We start from the raw sequence: 9434 nt of genomic DNA, 5'->3' as shown, positions 1-9434 counted from the left end.
CTCATCAGCGAAGAAACACACAACATACAGTCTACTAACATAATATAAGAACATGTGAGTAGAGTGTTCATTGCAAAAAAGAAATTAAGGAGTAAAAACAAATAAAAATACAATTTCAACCTTTAAATATTAATTATTAATAACAAAAAACGCAGCACGCAAAATTCCCTGTCTTTACTTGCCCTATGAGTGATAGTGAAATACAAGATTTAATAACAAATTTTCGAAAAATTTACAACACAGAAAATTTAAAAATGGCTTTGAATTCAGATCAATTAAAAGCTATAGTAGAAGGCGCAGTCGCAAGCGCTTTAGCTGCTCAAAAAGATAGCTTTGATAGAAAATTAAACGAAATTGAACAACGTATAAATTCAGTACAGGTTAGCGCACCCGAGGTAGAAACTTTCAAGGAGGCAGAAATCAAAATAGGTGTTATTTGCAACGAAACCCTTGACATCATGAAGTCCCTCCCGGACTTTGAAGGAAAAAGCGAAACTTATGTATCTTGGAGAAAGGCTGCGCATATCGCATACAAGGTATATGAGAAATACGATGGTAGCTCAAAGCATTATCAAGCTTTGGGAATATTAAGAAACAAAATTAAGAACGCTGCTGATATGGTACTCTCTTCTTTCGACACTCCTCTAAATTTTAAGGCCATTATAAATCGGTTAGATTTCACGTACTCCGACAAACGACCGATATACTTAATTGAACAGGAGATGTCAACACTCCGCCAAGGAAATTTGACACTACTGCAGTACTACGACGAGAGGTAGAAAAGAAACTGACTTTACTTATAAATAAGACAATCATGACCTACGACACCACCGTTGCCTCTTCGCTAAATGAGAAATATAGAGCAGACGCCCTGCGAGTATTCATCTCAGGAACCAGGAAGGCCTTAAGTGATGTCCTATTCTCAGCTAGACCAATTGATCTTCCCTCTGCATTGGCATTGGCTCAAGAAGTTGAGTCAAATCATGAACGTTATATGTTCGCCACAAATTTCGCCCGCAGTATAGAAGAAAAAGCGCAGAAGATCGAACAAAGACAGCAAGTCAGAGACAAGACTCTAGCTCAAGACCCAAAACACAACCAACCAGGAAAAAGCCCACACTACAAAAGACCAGAATTCTCACCACGACAAGAACAGGTAGAACCAATGGACGTTGACTCATCTTCTCGCTTCAGACAGGCTACGCAACACCAACAAAACGCGACCTTCTCGAAACAGACTCAGTGGCCAAATCAACAACGACGCACTCAATACGAAAACTACAATAACCAGGGACAGGCAAACAAACGACCAAACAGCGGTAGCGCACGGTTCACAGGACCGAAACAGCAAAGAGTTAACCACCTAGGAACAGAAGATACAGAATACGAGCAGGACAATAGCGAATACCAAGCGATCGCAGAAACCGAGACAGAAGACGTTGACAATGAATTGGACGAATACGACCAGGTCAATTTTTTAGGAATAAATCCCTGCTCCCGTTCATAGAGAGAACGATAGCAGGGAAAACCATAAAGTTGCTAATAGATACCGGAGCCTCAAAGAATTACGTGAGACCATTAAAAGAACTAAAAATATTACGCCGGTAGAAAAACCCTTTCGATTAAAATCAATCCATGGCCACAACGTAGTTGACAAGAAATGCATAATGCACCTTTTTAATACCAAGACAACATTTTTCTTATTACCAAACCTCACGACATTCGATGGTATAATCGGACTTGACCTACTAAACCAAACCAACGTTTTATTAGACTTCAAAAATAAGAAACTAACAACAAACTATGGTTCTGAGACCATTAACTTTCTAAAATGCCCAGCCGTAAATTTCACAAGTGTCAAAGAAATAGAAGCCCCTCAGGCTATAACAACGGAATTTCAAACAATGCTCAAAGCCCGAGCAGGAGTATTTGCGGAACCAAATGAAGCGCTTCCGTATAATACAAATGTCATTGCAACTATTAGAACAGAGGACGAGAATCCCATTTATTCAAAATTATATCCATACCCAATGGGCGTATCAGAATTCGTAAACACAGAAACTCAAGATCTGTTAGAAAACGGTATAATACGTCCGTCCCAGTCACCATACAATAACCCCGTGTGGGTTGTAGATAAAAAAAGGTACCGACGAGCAGGGAAGAAAAAAGAAACGTTTAGTTATAGACTTCAGAAAACTAAACAAAAAGACAATAGATGACAAATACCCCATTCCCAATATAGCCTCCATTTTATCCAACTTAGGCACAGCAAAGTACTTTACAACACTAGATTTAAAATCCGGATTCCACCAGATTTTACTTGCCGAAAAAGATAGAGAAAAAACAGCCTTTTCTGTAGGAAGCGGAAAGTATGAGTTCTGCAGGCTCCCTTTTGGCTTGAAAAATGCACCTAGTATTTTTCAGAGAGCCATTGACGATGTGCTCAGAGAGCAAATTGGAAAATCTTGTTATGTTTACGTAGACGACGTAATCATTTTTTCTGAAAATATGGAAAGCCATGTCAAGCATATCGCCTGGGTCCTAGATAAACTATACGAGGCCAACATGAGAGTTTCACCAGAAAAGTCGCACTTTTTCAAAGAAAGTGTAGAATACCTAGGTTTCGTAGTCTCAAGTAATGGTATAAAGACATGTCCAAGTAAAGTTGAAGCGATTCGTAACTATGAAGTACCAACAACTTTGTTTAACGTCAGATCATTCCTTGGGTTGGCAAGCTACTATAGGTGTTTCATCAAGGACTTCGCGTCTATAGCAAAACCTATAAGCGACATCTTAAAAGGCCAAAATGGCAAAGTGAGCGCCGGACAATCCAAAAAAATTCCAGTAAAATTTGACGAGAGTCAACATGCGGCATTCGAGAAGCTAAAAGAGGTTCTTGCATCCGAAAATGTAATGTTGCTCTACCCTGACTACAAGAAGCCGTTTGATTTAACAACGGACGCTTCATCCTCTGGTCTTGGGGCAGTTCTGTCACAAGGTGGAAAACCAATCACCATGATATCAAGAACATTAAAGGATAGAGAGCTTATCTTTGCAACAAATGAGAGGGAACTACTTGCAATAGTTTGGGCTTTAAAAAACCTCCGAAATTATCTATATGGGGTAAAAAATTTAAATATCTTTACGGACCATCAGCCTCTGACGTTTGCAGTATCCGACCGAAACCCGAACGCAAAAATCAGGCGTTGGAAAGCTTTTATAGATGAATATAACGCAAACATCTATTACAAGCCAGGGAAGGAGAACTACGTTGCGGACGCACTGTCACGGCATAATATTCATGCCCTAGAGGACGATGTACAGTCAGACAGAGCCACAATTCACAGCGAAATATCGCTCACATACACCATAGACACAACAGACAAACCAATCAACTGTTTCCAAAACCAAATTATAATAGAAGAAAATAATATAGCCTCTGATCGTACAGTTATCCTATTTGGTAAGAAAATCCGACATACAATTCATTTCTCAAACAGAGACTCGTTAATCAAAAGAGTTTGCGATGTAGTCAAAAAAGATGTCGTAAATGCAATCCATTGCGAGTTACCAATATTAGCATTCATACAACATAAACTAATAGAAACTTTTCCAACAACAACATTTCGATATACAAAGTACATAGTAAATGACATTTTTGATAAAAACGAACAGAAAGAAATAATTGCAACAGAACACAATCGGGCTCACAGAGCAGCCCAAGAAAATGTGAAGCAGATTTTACAAGACTATTTTTTTCCGAAAATGACAAAATTAACGAACGAAGTTGTTTCAAATTGTAAAATTTGTAAAACAGCTAAGTACAATCGTCACCCACAAAAACAAATACTTGGAGAAACACCCATACCTTCCTATGTGGGCGAAATACTACACATAGACATATACTCAACCAATAAAAAATACTTCCTTACGTGCATAGATAAATTTTCAAAATTTGCAATTGTTCAACCCATCGCTTCAAGGACAATAATTGACATACAATCAGCAATTTTACAACTTGTAAATTTTTACCGGCATACCAAGACGATCTATTGCGATAACGAGCCCTCCATAAAGTCCGAAACAATAAAATCTCTGCTAAACAATCAATATAACATTCAAATCGTAAATGCCCCACCACTCCATAGTACATCAAACGGACAAGTCGAGAGATTCCATAGCACCCTCGGTGACATTGCAAGATGCCTAACAGCTCAAAGGAAAATTACTGACACTGTTGAAACGATACTTCAAGCAACTATCGAATATAACAATACAATTCACTCAGTAACGGACAAACGACCAATCGATATAATCCACTCATCCTCCCCAGAACTCGAAATAGAGATAGGAAATAAAATTCAAAAGGCACAACAACTCCTAACAAATAGAGTAAACGAAACAAGACACAATAGACAATTCCAAATAGGCGACACAGTTTTGGAAAAAACAAACAGACGCTTAGGGAACAAACTGACACCACTATACAACGAAGGCAAAATTGACGCAGACTTGGGGACAACAGTCTTAATAAAAGGGAGGGTGGTCCACAAGGACAATCTAAGATAGGCAAAACATTAAATTCCCTTTTTTATCTTTTAGGATTTGGACTATACTTCTTTTTGCTACAACGATAACAGCGAAATTGACTGACTATACTAACATGGACTACATACCGATCTTGGACGGATACGTAACCATTTGGACGGATTTCCAATACTTGAAGCACTCAACCAACCTTACCCTATACTCAGAAATAGTAAAAAATACGAAAGAATTAGCAAACCATTTCCCCCGATCACATATGAGAATGTTATTAGACGCAGACATACAACATATAGAAACATTAATAGCTACAGTAAATGTCCACCATAGACATGCTAGGAGTATCAATATGCTAGGCACCGTTCTAAAGGTCGTAGCTGGCACGCCAGACCATGATGATTTCGAGAAACTAAAATTTACACAGAATGAACTTGTAGAGTCAGAAAATAGGCAGATAACCATAAACACAAAAATGCAGGAACAAATTAATAAGCTAACTGACACCGTAAACCTCCTAGTAAAAAACACAAAAGTAAAACAAGTAGACACAGAGCATTTATATGAAACGCTGCTAACAAGAAATAGAATAATTATCTCAGAGTTAAAAACCTTAATACTATCAGTAACACTTGCAAAGGTTGGAATTGTAAACCCCTCCATTTTGGATTCCACTGATTTAAAAAACATTGTTAATGAACACTCTATAAATATCACTATTACTGACTTAATGGAAGTATCTCAAATTAAAGTTTTGTTAAGCGAAAATTTTCTACATTTCATTATAAGATATCCTAAGCCTAGCATAGTATGTAAAAAATTAACCGTATACCCTGTCCAACACAACGGCATCATAATAAATTTCGCCGAAGACTACAATTTAGCTGACTGTGGAAATCATGTAATATCAATAGGAAATTGTAGTACAGCCCTCACAATAACGTTCTGCAAGAAGTCACCCTACACAACATGCGCTCAACAGCTACACTCAGGTGACACCGCACATTGTTCAACTCGGCCCAGCCACCTCGAACCTCTAACCATAGTCGACGATGGAGTAATCATCATCAACGACGGAGCAGCTACAGTCAACGAGCAGATGGTAAAAGGGACGTTCCTCCTTACCTTTGACGACAAGATAAAGGTAAACAACACCGTATACCAAAACCAAAAAAACTACGTGAGGAAATCCCCGGGACCAGCGGTATCTGCGCTCTTAAATATAACAGACCACCAAGAGATACCAAGCCTGCCATACCTGCAGAAGATAAGCATAAAAAATCTGCGGGATATTGCTCAACTAGAGGAAGGGCTAGTAAGAAGGCCAATAGTATCTGGGCTAACCGTGGCCATCCTTTTACTCTCCTGCTACGCTTCGATGAAACTCTATCAAAGACATCAGAGGAACAAACGTCAACGTGATCTTCAAACATTAATTAACAGTTTCAAGAAAGCCGAGGACGTCATTCATCTAAGTGGGGGAGGAGTTAACACAATCGACCAGCAAAACATAAATGTTCAGATTGATCACGCGCCGTCAGCATGAATGTAGCCGTTCCCAGCGGATATTGCACAACAGCAGCAGTGGCTCCAACGCGCAACAATGTTGTTGCCCGAAGTAATGCGATGCCTCGCGTAAATATGCAATGTCAGCATAATCAGGGTTTAGGGCTAGCTTTGGATATAAGAATTTATGTCACTGTACTTTAGTTGATTTTTGATAATAAAGAACGTCGGTCGTCGCCACGGGATTATTGAAGTCTACTCATTTTGTGCAACACCGCACACTAACATCTAACAACTACAGCAAAAAAGCTTAATTTATATATATATAAACATAAGAAAACATTGATTAAAACACTTCTTAATTTAGTATAAAAACGGCGCACTCTAAAATTCGTCTTGCTTCTCGCTTACTTTAAGTCGGATTAATCGTAATTTCATTTTTGTTATATATTTTTTATTTTTATTTTTTGTCTCGATTAAATCTGTTAAGTAAGAAAAAGTGCGCTAAAACGTTTTTAAACACTTTTGCAGTTTATATATATATATACTTTTTTTAATTTTTCTTTTTATGTTCTCTTCTTCCGTTTAATTGCAGTTGCTCATTAATAATTATAATAATAATCATGTTTTTATTAGTTGCTATAAGTATTGTATTATTTACGTAAATATCTGCCTAACTGCGCATTTTAATCAATTTCTTTATTTGGTATTTTAGTGGTATTTTAAATTTTTGTTAGTTATTTTCTATATAGAATTTCGTATATATTTGTGTGTGTGTGTGTGTTAAAAACTATTTTGGCCTTAAAGGGTAGACGACACTACACTACGCTACATACTGAAACATTTTTCATTCATTTATCTTTTACGCTTATGCCACCCTAACGAAACAAAAAAAAAAAAAAAAAAAAAACACCAACTACAAGGCAGACTCACACACACATTCACACACCTTTGTATGCGTCTGCCGCTGCAGTTGGCTACTTATACAGTTAACGGTAAACGTACGTTATTTATATACAAGTGTAAACAGCCAATAACAGTGGCTGCCCATATACATTTATATATATCTATATATATATATTTATTTATATATCTATATATAATTGTGTGTCGAAATGCTAAATGAACTAATTTTCGGTGTTTTGTTAACTTGTTTTTTTTTGTTTTGTTTTTTTTTTTTTTCTTTTTAATACATATGTATTTTTTGTAATTTTTATTTTTTTTTTCTTACTTTGTTTTGAGCGAAGTTCTTTTTTGTGTGCAACAATATTTTTGTTTTGTTGTGTACTGAGAGAAAGTGGGCGAGGCGGAAGTGGAAAGCGGCTGGAAAGATGTTTGATGGATAGAGAGGGGTTTATATTCAAAGTATCTCCATGGAATGTTCTTATACTCATTCAAGAAAGCAAATCGAGTATATTGGCTTCCTGCAATTTTCGTTTTGCTGTCCATCTGTCTAACTGTAACATTCTCGAAATATTCTAAAGTTTCAAGATCTTTCGCGATTCGCCCACTAGGGGCGTGTCAAAGCGGAAAATACATGTATCTCAGAAATCATGTTAGTTGAATGTATTTCCTAATTAACAGTCAAAAGTCAATAAGATATGGTGTATATATCGACGCCCATTGGGGGCGTGGCAAATCGGGTACACAGTTTTGGAGCTAGAAAGTCCACACTGAATGAGTAAATTACTGCAAAAAGTATATATATGCCATTTGCGGGCGTGGCAAATCGAAAAATGGGCCATGAATGAGTATTCTGCAGTCGGTAACGCCCGACGACAGCAACGTTCTCGCTTGTTTTCTTTTTCGCAATGGTGCAAGGAAGAGCAAAAGAGTGAGAAAGACAGCGAAAGGGAGAGAGAGAGAGAGAGAGGGGGAGCGAAAGCTGTAGAGAATAGGATCTTACAAGTATATACAAGGTGTGTGTGTTAGTGTGTGTTTGTGTGTGTGTGTGTGTGTGATACGACTTATCTATTAATACAGTGAACACTTTAATTAATGTTGAATGCAAAATATTTGCCTTGTAAATGTTTGTTCTGACTTTTGTTTTGTTGCAATATTTGATTTGACTTTATTTGATTTTTGTAATTTATTTGCATCTGCACAGCAGAGAGTTAAAATTTTCTTGTTAACATTTGCTGTAAATTTTTATAGTATAAGTATTTATGTATATATATATATATATATGTTTTTAAAATTGTAATTTAAGTGTTGTTCTTCACATTTCATATCAATTTTAAACTAAGAAATTTTCGCATTTTTTTTTATATATTTTTCGTTATTCTTTTAATTTCTTTGTTTTTATTTTCCCTTTTACGTAATATGTAATGTACATGAAATTTCGGTTTTCTCATTTGTCCATGCAAATGTCTTTTGTAGTATGTGTTTTATGGTATGTATGTATATGTATTTGTATATATATATATATATTCTTTTTGTTTTGTTTTTGTTTCGCATATAAAAAGGGGGAGAGATTTATCTTTAACGTCTAACAAATTGGTTTTTAAATGCAGTTATTGACCTGAACATTCGTTAATAATATATTCGCAATTATTATTAATTATTCAATATACGTATATTTCATTATGTATATGTATGTTTGTTTATATATATATATATATATATATATATATATATATATATATATAGATGTGTTTGTATATCTGTTAGATTGTAAAATAGTTAAACAATTTTGTTTTCGTATGGCTTCTGGTGTTTGTCTTCTGTGTATTTTCTATACTTTATTTATTTATGTTAAGTGTTATTTGTTTCCTTCTTCTTCTCCTATTTTTTGTTTTTGTTTATATATATTTATTGCTTGCTGTATTTTGTTGTTTATTATTTAAAATGGAATTTCATTAATTACAGTATTTGTTTTCATGTTCTCCTTTCACTTCTCTTTAGTTTTCTGACGTCACAAAAATTACGAACTTTTCGCTGCTGTTGTTTGCTCCTGCGCAACGGATTTTTTAAATAATAAACAAATTCAAATGATCCAAAAACTAAACATTTTGCAAATTATAGAAATTTCGTGGGATCTTGAGTTGGTGCAGTTGGCTGGGAAGCTGGGCACAATTTCTGCTTCTTCTTTTTTATCTCTTGCATAAATAAATAAATTGTTTGATTAGCTTAGTTGAACTTATGCTTAATTACAGTTAACTTAAATAATAGTCATATATTTAGATTTAAAAAAAAAAAAAATTGAAAATAAAAATCATAATTATATATATATAACAATAGGCAACAACACGAAGCAAAAAGGGGGGCGTGGCAGCACAACAAATTGCGGCTGCTGACTTGCAACTGTAACATATGATTGAGTAACCGAAGAGGGCGGCTTGTACCACTGTGTGTGTGTATGTGTATGTGTGTGCGTGTGTATGTGT

The 9434-nt window shown here is 35.8% G+C and overlaps 1 protein-coding gene across 1 annotated transcript in view; it reads right to left on the bottom strand.

Moving 5' to 3' along the window:
* Nucleotides 1-8835: 8835 nt before the first annotated feature.
* The window catches only part of LOC6585236 (alpha-protein kinase 1), a 33655-nt gene continuing 33056 nt past the window's right edge, over nucleotides 8836-9434 (bottom strand). Inside the window, exon 10 of the mRNA XM_044010653.1 lies at nucleotides 8836-9434. This exon is cut by the window's right edge and continues 3397 nt beyond it. The gene's annotated coding sequence lies outside the window, so the exon portion shown is untranslated.

This window comes from Drosophila mojavensis, unplaced genomic scaffold, assembly GCF_018153725.1.
Source record: "Drosophila mojavensis isolate 15081-1352.22 unplaced genomic scaffold, ASM1815372v1 contig_136, whole genome shotgun sequence".
Lineage (NCBI taxonomy): Eukaryota > Metazoa > Arthropoda > Insecta > Diptera > Drosophilidae > Drosophila > Drosophila mojavensis.
The sequence above is the reverse complement of the archived record's forward strand: the minus strand, read 5'-3'. Positions and strand labels throughout refer to the sequence as shown.